At 40.6% G+C, this 11388-nt stretch overlaps 1 long non-coding RNA gene across 1 annotated transcript; it reads right to left on the reverse strand.

Annotated features, from left to right (window-relative positions):
* Positions 1-2685: 2685 nt before the first annotated feature.
* Positions 2686-10493, reverse strand: LOC118499754. Its single transcript, XR_004902284.1, has 2 exons — positions 10284-10493; positions 2686-2915 (listed from the first exon to the last, which is right to left on the reverse strand). It is a non-coding gene; the product is annotated as an uncharacterized LOC118499754 (long non-coding RNA).
* Positions 10494-11388: the final 895 nt, after the last annotated feature.

An 11388-nucleotide genomic window follows, 5' to 3' on the forward strand; every position in this document is an offset into this window, starting at 1 on the left:
TCCCATAGACATTTAGGTAGAGATGTGTCAGAAAATGGTTGTCAGCTCACCAACTATGTGGGAAATAATGTAATAAAACGTATCTTGGTTCTGCCACCAACTAGCTGTGTGACCTTGGGCCATGTTCATCATTCATCTGCCTGCATTACGATTACTTACATAAATGACTATCTCCTCCACCTGACTAGGGTTTTTTGAGATCAGACAGCAGCTGTATTATTCATATTAATATTTGCAGGACCTACTACAAGATTTGGCCCTTAATAATTACATAATGCTGTCATTTAAAAAAACATATCTAAGCAAAGTTTTTGACATGGTTTACTGAGATACTTATAACCACTAGATCTTTTTTTAATTAAAAAAAGAAGGGGAAGGGGTATAAACAAATGGAAAAGATAAAGCTAAGTACATACCATAAAGTTCTATTAGAAAGCAGTAATTATAATTATCCTTTAAGCTTCCTAGTAGTCAGAGTAGGGATGGAAGATGGAAAGACACTCCATAATTAGGGTTGCTTTTTTTCTTTTTATTGAATTTATTGGTGTGACACTGGTTAACAAAATTATACAAGCTTTAGGTGCATGATGTATTACATGTTCACTACCCCAAGTCAAGTTTCTGTCCATCATCATTTATCCCCACCATTTATTCCCCCTATCCCCCCACTCTACCTCCCCTGGCAACTCAGCCCCTGCCCCAACAGCTGTCAGCCTGCTCTCTATCCATGAGTCTACCACTATTTTGTTTGTTCACTCTGTTCATTAGATTCCACATATAAGAGAAATCATATAATACTTATCTTTCTGTGACTGGCTTATTTCACTTAGTATAATGATCTCCAGGTCCGTTCATGCTGTCACAAAAAGTAAGATTTCCTTCTTTTTTACCGCCCAGTAGTATTCCATTGTGTGAATATACCACAGCTACTTTATCCTTCATCTACTGATGGACTTGGGCTGCTTCCAAATCTTGGTTATTGCAAATAATGCTGCAGTGAACATAGGAGGGTGGATAGATTTAGAAAGAAGGAGGAGGAGGAAAACTGAGTTAAATTTGAATTTCTGTTTTAAAAAAATAACTTTATTATAAGTTGTCCTGTGAAATATTTGGGACATAGTTATAGTAAAAGGAGTAATTGTTGTTCATTGAAAATTCAGCTTTATCTGGGTTTCCTATGACTTACATGGTAATACTAAATATAATTAGGTTTCCCGTGCCCGAAAGAGAAGGACCAAGGACCAAACCTGCTGCTCATTGAAGTAAGATCTTTCCAATGCCAGGCTTCCCCTAATGAAGTTCCTAATAAGGAGAATTAATGAGGTGCTTAAGGATTCTTGATCAGCTGAGCTCTCCTGGGCATTCCAGGTCCCAGTTTTCCCCTCTATACAAAGGAGTTTGACTCAAGGATTTCTGGGTTTCCTCCTTGCACAAAGGTCCTATGATTCATCCAGTCTGAGATTTTCCATGCCTGGAGACTGTGCCTGTTGACTGGAATGTCCCTGTTGTGGCCAAATTCTACCAACTGGAGCCCTTTAATTTTGATGACCTTTCGCCTCACCCAAGACACTGACTGTAGTAGCCCCGTTTGATTCCCCCAAACCTTTTCTTGCAACTCTGGCTGCCTGCTCTGACACCTACCCACCCCCCACCCCCAAGGGGACTGGAGAGGGTCAACTTCTCTGTTTCTCATTGCACATATGCATTTCACTGTGGAGTTCCTGGGCTCAGCAACAGCAGTGGCTACAGCATTCCAGAGAGAAGTTTAACTTTTCAGGAAGCTAAAGAATGCTCAGGGACTGAGCAACTTATGCCAGGTGACAAGGCCAGGGGGTCACTGAAACAGTCTCTCATATTCAAATTCTACAGCCTTTCCACCATACAATGCTGTCTTATAAGAAAGCTAACACTCCGAGCCTTGACAACATTTGCTCAGTTTTTCACAATGAGACCCCCAAAATTTAAACATTGTGATCAAAACTTGTTGCCCTAGTAAAGTATTCTGAGTTTAGATTTATTTCTTAACCCACAATCTTATTGGGATGTTTTCAAGGCTGAATGATTGAGAAATGAGTCTGGAAAATCCTCTGTCTTCCCTGGAATCAAACGTTTTCTGACGCCATTGAAGAAAAAAAAAAAAAACCTGGTGATTTCAATGGCAAGATGTCAGACTTGCAAGATTAGACCTCAAGGCTATTTTTTCGACCTCCTCACTTGGCTTCTGACAGCCCTGAAATGGCCTAACTTAGTAGTCACACAATTGTTTACATTTCCCCAAAGAAGTCACCACGTTCCCCCACACTCCAAGACTTTAAGCCCTTCCCTATCTCTTTTAAGATCTAGCTCAAGAGTCACAACTTCTGGGAAGTCTTTCCTAATTCCTTCAATCAGAGCAGCCATCGCCAATCGGCTTGGAGTGCCTGTAGCTCTTATTACGCTAGATTAAGATAATTGATTTATACACCTTTCCTCCAGAAAATCAAATGCTCCTTATACAAAGGTGTATTTATTTGCTTTTTTCTATGTATCCCCAGCATTTAATGTAGTACTTAGCATGAAGTTGGAGCCCAGTGATTATTTATTGAAGGGAGGAAAGAGGGGAAGGAGAAAAGGATGAATGGAGAAAGGGAAGAAGAAAGAATGTACTTTGCTGTCTCCAGAAGGAAGGAGTCCGCTGACTTTTAAAAAAAATTCTTAGTCTTGATAACTTCTTTTAAGAAGTCAGGCTTTATACATAACCAGTTTTAATAAGTTCCCATTGTTCTTCAATACTGAAGTATTGAGATTAAGGCTTCTCATTGTTTGAACCAGGGCTGGAGACACTTTGGGAGGAAATGTATTATTGTCTGGACCAGTTTCTTTTTTGGTTTCTCTTTTCTCTCTGTGCTTTCAGTCATAGGCTCAGTTAGTCACATCTAATATAAAAATAATGCAATTAAAGGAATTAGGCATTGTTACTCACTCACACATCTGGTCAAGTCACCAAGTCCTGCCAATTTTTCTTTTTTCCCCCCACTTTATTTTTTCTCTTCCTTTTTTTAATTTTATTTTTAAATTATTTTATTGTTGTTCAATTACAGTTGTCTGCATTTACTCTCCTCCACTCCCCCACCCCCCGCCAAACCCACCTCCCTCCCTTGATCCCATCCCCCACCTTGGTTTTGTCCATGTGTCCCTTATAGCTGTTCCTTAAATCCCTTCCCCCCATTATCCCCTCCCACCTCCCCTCTGGTTACTGTCAGATTGTTCTTAATTTCAATGTCTCTGGTTATATTTTGCTTGCTTTTTTCTTTTTAGATTCCAGGTATAGATAAGATCATATGTATTTGCCCCTCACTGCCTAGTTTACTTCACTTCAAATACACTGTCTAGTTCTATCCATGTTGTTGCAAAGGATAGGAGCTCCTTCTTTCTTTCTGCTGCATAGAATTCCATTCTATAAATGTACCATAGTTTTCTGATCCATTCATTTATTGATGGGCACTTAGGTTGCTTCCAGGACTTGGCTATTATAAATTGTGCTGCTATGAACATTGGGGTGCATAGGTTCCTTTGGATTGATGTTTTAGGGTTCTTAGGATATAATCCCAGTGGTGGAACTGCCAGGCAATTTTTCTTCCTAAACAACTTTTCATCTTTGTTTCATCTTCTCCAACCACCCTCCCATTTGAACTATTTTTTATCAGGGCTTTTTCGTAGTTGGCCATTTCTGCACCCCTGACCCATACTCTACCTAGATCCCAGAATGGGCTTTCTAAAGGTCAGTCCTAAATTGCTTGTCTTTGCTGTTTCCCATCACCTATAAAATTAATTTTAAGACTATAATCAGAAAAGGAAACCTCAGTATATCATATAAGACTTGCTATAATTTGTTCAACTCTGGCCATTCCTCTCGTCTTCAAACTCAAACAAATTACCCTCTGTATCAGGTGTCCAGAGCCTCTAACAAAGTACCACAGATTGGATGGCTTAAATCGCAGGTGGCAAACACAAGGCCCGTGGGCCAAATACACCCTCTACCTTGTTTTATCTGGTCTGGCACCTTGTTTCTAGCTGACAGCAGTGCCGAGATCCTTGCCCCTGGTTAAGGAGTAGTTACATGTATACAGTTCTAAAATTATATTCAGGTCTTTGAAGGCAACCTCGAGGCTGATGTGGACCCCAAGGGAAAATGAGTTTGACACCCCTGGCTTAAATATTGGAAATTTATTGTCCCACAAAGTCTTGAGGCTAATCCAAGATGAAGGCCATGAAGGCCGAATCTGTGCCAGGTCTTTCTTCTGGGTTTTCAGATGGTTGCTTCCCCTGTGTCTGTGGTGCTATGTCTCTGTGTGTCTGTGTCCTACTTTCCTCCTCTTAGAAGGACACCAGTCAATATGGGTTAGAGTCTGCTCTAATGACCTCAATTTAACATGATCAGCATAGGTTGCTGTGTACAATGCACATTTTTTGCCCAGTTTTTTGAAGGGAAAAATAAAGATGTGCATTATACATGGGTAACATTAATTCTGTTTCTATATAACTGTTTTTAATTCTTTTATTTATACTTATGCATTAAAAGTGTAACTCTAGAAAGCAATAACTATATCTGTGTGCAAAATAATACCCTGGAATACAATCATCGGTTTTGTTTCTAAATATAAATAAGTAAAACATTGAGTTAAAAAATTAAAGATTTTTGTCCTGAACGTTTGGTTCAAAAATATAGGCATGCATTATACATGGGAGCAAATTATACATGGCAAAATACAGTTCCTCTAGAAAGATCCTGTTTCCAAATAAGTTCACATTCAGAGGTACTGGGGATTAGGACCTCAACCTACGAGTTTTGGAAGACACAATTCAATCCATAACATCATCCTCCCAGTCCCTTTCATACTTTCATGTCTTTGTAAATGTTGGTCCATTTGCTTGCAATTCTTTGTCACCAGTCCTTTAATTTCTATAAGCAGACTTGATCATCTAAACCTTGCATATCCTTTGCTTTCTGTTTTCTTGCATTCCTTGTACTTCTTTTTCAATGAATGAATTCTATTTATTTGCTTTCCATATCTGTTTCCCCACATGTCTGGTGCCTCCTCCAGAGGGCAGGGGATCTAACTTGCCATTTTGTTCCCAGCACCTAATGCAGCTCCTAGCACATAGTAGGATAATTACGTGCTTGAGGAAAACTGAATTAGAAATGATGAGCCAGAGGAAATGACACATAAGATGAGTCCCAAAGGAAGTCTAAACAATCATCCAAATGAAGAAAACGAGGAAGAGCTTTCCCAGGCCATCCAGAGAAGTGAAGCAATATGGTATATTTGTGGCACTATTAGTACATACAGTAATGAGTTAGAAATTACAGGAAGTATGGCTGGATATATAGACAGAGGCAGTCTGTGAAAGGTCTTACAAGTTAAGGAGCTCTTTCAGTATCTAATATTTGTTCATTCACTTTATATGCATAGATACATGTATATTATTTACTGACTTTTTAGCATATTATGTTAAATCACTGAAAAGTTTTAAGCAAGAAAGTGGCATGTCACATTTACTTATTAGAATATTAGTTTTGGCAGCAAAGTGAAGATAGACCAAAGAAAGTTGACACTGGAAACAGGGAGGCCATTGAAGAAACTGCTGCCCTGGCCCAGGCCAGGGATGCGAAGGAAATGGACCGGGACACACATCACAGAGACTAAGAGGAGGGGGTGAATCACGGTAATACTTAGAAGGTAAAAGTGGATAAATCCAATTATTGTTTAAACAGGGATGTAAGGAGGAGGAAGGACAGAAGGATAAATCCCTAGTCTGGGTGGGTGACCGTGTGGATGATAGGATGGTTCACAGAAACTTCAAGCAAAGAGGAGAAGCATGTCAGGGTGCAGTAAGGGTCAGGCGGGGTATGGATAAGATATGGGGAAGGACAAAAGGTTTAATTGAATTGCAGGTGCTCAAAGTGTATCCAGTTAGAGATAGCAGATGTGTAGCCATCCCTACCAGTCTGGGACTGGAGAGAGATCTTAGCTGGAGATGTGGATTCGGAGTTATCAATATAGAGAATGTAACTGAGGTCATGGGAATAGATCCCATAATCCAAGGAAAACATGAGGAGTGGTAGGGACTAGGGTAGAACCTTGGGCCTGGTAGCAGCAATTCAGCAGCTTTGGCTCTGTCTTACTTCTTGGTGACCATGTATTTGGAAGACTACAGACACCCCAGGTTCATGTTGAATGCCATCATCTAGGAACACTCAAATTTATGAAAACAAATATAGTCAAATCCACAGCTGTAAAGGGTGATGGCAAAAAACTAGATTTTGATGATCTGATTTTATTCTCTTCACTCATTCTGCTCATTTTGTTCTGTTTATTCTTTGTCATTCCAATATATTGAAAGCGTAGTCATTATTCATAATCCCAGCATCCCCTAGGAGTTCATTCAAAATTATAATTGCAATAATTAAACAAAATCCAGCAGGTAAAATTTAAAATCTGCCCCCTCTCTCTGCCTCCATGAAAGAAAAAATGGAAGTCAAATCCGTACCTGGCAGGGATCCCATCCAACCATCACCTGAAATGGAAGCCCTGGGTTCCTTCACTTTTAGAGATAAAAAACTGGGGATCATTAACAGACATATCACGGTGACCTCCATTATCAGTCAGCCACCTGGAGATTCTATTCCATCAAACCACATACCTGTGTTCCCTCCTCCCTCCCATCTGGGTCCCTCCTCCACTGTTAGGTGCAGCCATCCAACCCAGAACAGGCAGGAATATTGTTGGCAAGCCTACTTTTTCTATACCTATGGCAGGCAAAGGCCGTTAGTCTATTTCTTAAGCATTTTTGTGCCTATTCTTAAATATCCTCCCTAAATTTTAAGTGTTTCACCTATAAAATGGAAACTGGACAGATTGTTTTACTTAACACTCTAACATTACAAGCTAACTCTGGCTTTGACTGTTATTTCTCTATGTCATTGGTATGGCTTCCGTGCCGGGTTACTCCAGGCATTTCCAGTGCCTATGATGTCACAATACCTTTGACCCCCCAAACCATGCTTCACATTATATTGAGAAAATAATCCAGAAGAAAGAACAATTTGTGTGCCAGGGACATTCATTGAAATATTATTTATCATAGAAAGATATCTCACAATAGGAGAATTTTATGCAGCTCTTATAATGGCATATTTCTGAAGAAAGAACCAGAAAAGTGGAGGAAATATGAAATGATATTTCTGTAATAATCACAGCTATATAGAATGATATAGTCATATAAATAAAAACTTTAAGAACATAAATTTTCCCATAAATTTTTAAGAAGTCAAATTTTGTAGTTATTTGCTGAGTCCCATATATATAGTGTGTATATATATATATGTTTTTACTATTATATATATTTAAATTTTTCATAAAAGCCCTATGTGCTAGATGATGTCACCACTGCCTTTTCCATTTAACAGAGGAGGAAAATGGGCTCAGGAATTGCCCAAGACCAGTTTTAATTAATGTTGGAGCAGCAAGATAATGAATAGATGGTCTTCTCTGTATTGTTTTTCATGAGTAATGTTGAATGATTTTACGCAATTTTTGGTTTAATATTTGTAAGAAATAAAAATAGAATAATGGGCTTTGTCTTACAATAAAAAGTGAAAGCAACTCATTTTCAATTCTGTGGTTTGAAATGCCAAGTTTAGAATTGGGCAGGCCTCTTATTCCATTGTCCACAAATTGGAAAATGCTTTCTCATTTATTTGGGTGGTGAACATCTCTACTCTGTATCTCCCAGGTTCTCAAGTGGACTTCCCCCTTGTGACTTTTCCCATAGTCACTGATGACAATGGCTGAGAATCTCTGTTGATCATTAGCTGAATACAGGAAACCCAGCTGAGCCGTTGCTTCCACTGAAATTGTGTCACTATGTGGTTGTAAAATGCAGGAAAGAAGGAGCCCTGTGGCTCTGGCTATCTCTGTTGGCTCCAGCCCCTTTAAGACAAGCTAATGCAAGCTAGCTCAATGCATCACAGAGAGAAGACTTGAAGACTCACTTAAATGATTGACCTATTTCTGGGCTCTCTGTTGTTGCAAATTACAAGAATATACTGTGTGCATTTTCAGGTAATTTGATACTATTACCTTAAAATTCGCAGGTTCCGCCTCCCCCTATCCTCCCTTGTTCAGATGGAATATCTGACCTTTTCCCTTGGCAGCCTGCTTCTCTTTTCCAGGTAACCGATGATGATTTTATACCCTGGATGATAATCAATATGTAGAAGCTGTCTTTATTGATTTGGATAAAACCACCAATTATGGCTATTTTGAGCAGAGCTCAATGAGATTAGATGTGATTACAGGGCAATGGGGTGTGAGCCCGTTGGCAACCGGGGGCTGCTGTGAGGCTGTTTAATTGTTACAGATGAAATGCAAATGGGCACGATCTCTACCCTTCACAGGGCAGAACCTCCCGGCTGGACCACCTGGTCATGCACATTTCAGATGATAAGCATTAAGGATCCCATAAGCCTGTCTCAGAGATGGCAAAGATAGAATGGCTCAAAGAGAAACAATGGCCCACATGAACCCTGTTCAGCCTCTGCTCTGTCATTTACTTAGAAATCAGAGGCAGCAACTTTCCCAGAATATCAGTAAGGCACATCAGTAAGAATGTCAGGGGGCGGGAAGAGAGAACACAGCAGGCTTTGTCCTTGGCTTGGAAGGCCCTTCCCTCAATTCCCACACTTCTTGATAGTCCTAGATTTACTGTCACCTCCTCAGAGACTCTTCTTCATCTTGTCTGGAAGATGTCCTTGTGATTCAGTGATTAGAAGCATGGACTTTGGAGCTGCGCTTTTTTTTAGCTAAGTGACTTTATGCAAATTATCGAATCTCTCTGTGCCCAATTTGTGAAATAAGGTCAATAACAGATATGCTTAAAACTGCTTGACCCGTTCTCCCTAGCCTTTTGTGTGCATGGAAAAGCAGTGGAGTCAGAGACCGGAGTGTACGCCTCTGCTCTCCACACTCACTGGTTATATAGCTTATGCCTGTGTTTTTTCACCTGCAGCAGCTACATGATTTCGCATGTGTGATGATGTAGGCTCTACCTGGTTATCCTTTTCTCCCTCTCAGTCAGTTTCTGAGTGGCTAACCTGGGACTCAGCCACCTGGAAACACACATGTCCTCCTGCCATTGAAGGCTTGATAGTGCAAAATGGTTATAGTAATGATAATGACACAGCCATTGATTTATTAATTCCTTCATTAATCAATAAGTATGTATTAAATATTTCCTAAATAAGGCCCTGTTCCATGCGTGGAGCTCTGCACTGAGCAAGACAAATGTTTCTGAAGTCCTGGCTGGAGAGCTCGGTTGGTTAGAGCGTCGTCCCTATGTGCTAAGGTTGTGGGTTTGATTCCCTGGTCAGGGCACAAACAAGAATCAACCAATGAATGCATAAGTGAGTTGAACAACAAATCGACGTTTCTCTCTCTTTCTTCCCCACTATCTTTCTAATACCAATAAGTAAAATGTTTAAAAATTTCTGAAACAGTGGAGCCTACATTCCAAGGATGGGAAAGGGATACTAAACATAAATAAAGAAACAGAACAGTTAGATAATTTAAGTGTTGTGGGACTCCAAAGCAGAAGTATGTGGCTGAGAATGACTCACACGTGGGCATTGGGGAAAGGCTGCTGATTTGATTAGACAGTGCTTCCCCAAAGAGATGACACTGGACCTAGGACCTGAAGACCAAAAACGGATCCATCCAGGTGAAGTTCCCGGCAGAGTTGCAACAAGGCCATGAGGTGGGATCAGGCTGGTATGTCTGAGGACCACCAATGCCAACCTGGAGAGTCTGTGCTGAGCAAGGGGAAAGAACCTCTTGGAGCAAAATCCCCGGTGCCTCAGCCCCCACTGAAGTCATGAACTCCTATTCTGGGGTTCCTGCAATGACTCAGGAATAGTCATGACTCAACTTCTGCCTCTCTGATGGTGACTCTCCCCAGAGTCATACTGAATGTGGGGCCCTGTCTCACTGTTCTTGAAGTTCCTGTACATTGTACAATATCAACTATACTGGCAGAGTTCTAGCTCGGGCTCAAAAGCAAGAATAGGGATGCATGTCTGGGTGGCAGAACCATTCCTCTTTCTTGTGATGCACTCAGCTCTCAGACCAGGGAGTACCGTTGGTAGTTGGTTCACCTGCCAGCTCTGATACAGTCAAGTCTATTTATACAATGACATTTTTAGTTCATTCAGTCTGCCTTAGGAGTGGCACCCAGAACCCTCTTACCAAATTGGGAGTCCAAGCTATTTAAAAAGGGTGGAAACACACTCCATTCTGCATCACCCCTTCCTTTTCTAGTGTAATATGAGGGTAGGAACACAGGCTTTTGAGGCAGATGGACCAGGGTTCCAGTCCCTGCTTGTCCACTGAATAGATGTATGAACTTGGGCAAGGGAATTAATCTCCCTTCTCCTCATCTTCTTCATCTGTAAGATGGGGAGAATTATAATAATGCAACATAGGTTATAAAGTACCAGCACAAGACTATCACATAAAGGGATACTTAACAGTTGTTGTTTTTTTGTCATTGTTACTTCTGGACCAAGATGTGTACCTTGATTTTCTTTTTTTAATAATCATTCCTTCCCTACTTCCTATGATGCTAAGGTGTGATTTTTATTCCCCATAGTTTGGATGAGCCTCAGCCTGGGAACCATCCATCAGCTCAATTTTCAAGATACTGATTCTTCCAATGAGGATCACCAGACTATCACAGAAGCAGAAATCTGAGCACCTACCTGCCCAACAGCATCTGAATTTGCAGGAGACACACAGCCTCATTCATTTCTCTGAGCCCCTTACCACTGCAGAGAAATTAGATCCCAAACAATGTCAGTCACTGATTTGTGCACAAATCTGGGTGTGCACTAAATTCACAGTGTCAGAAAATAAGCATGGGAAAATCTGCAGAAGACTTCTTATCTTTTTTCCTCTTGTTTTCCTGGTGCCTTCGAGTTGCCAAAGACCATTCTTGTTAAGTCAAACAAGGCCCTCCAAAACAAAAACAAACCAACAAACATAAACAAGCATAGTTTGCTTTTGGAGAAAGCTTCTTACAAAGCTGCAAGCTTTTTCAGGGCTGAAAGACAGAACAATTGGAAACTCCAAGTGTGACTTCTGGCCCCATCACTTAAGGCTGAGTTCTCCTCTCTGAGACCCTGTGATGGTCTCCATTGCATCATTTAGACTCTTGGCATGCACTTACATCCTGTTCATGTGAAGAGTAGCTCAGCTTTCAGCAAAGGTGGAGAATGCAAGAGGCTCTGTGGTGTTGTTGGAACAGGGCTGATGAGAGAATTCTCCTGCTAATCTTCTTTCCATTCTGACACCA

Source organism: Phyllostomus discolor, chromosome 3 (genome assembly GCF_004126475.2).
Source record: "Phyllostomus discolor isolate MPI-MPIP mPhyDis1 chromosome 3, mPhyDis1.pri.v3, whole genome shotgun sequence".
NCBI classification, from domain to species: domain Eukaryota; kingdom Metazoa; phylum Chordata; class Mammalia; order Chiroptera; family Phyllostomidae; genus Phyllostomus; species Phyllostomus discolor.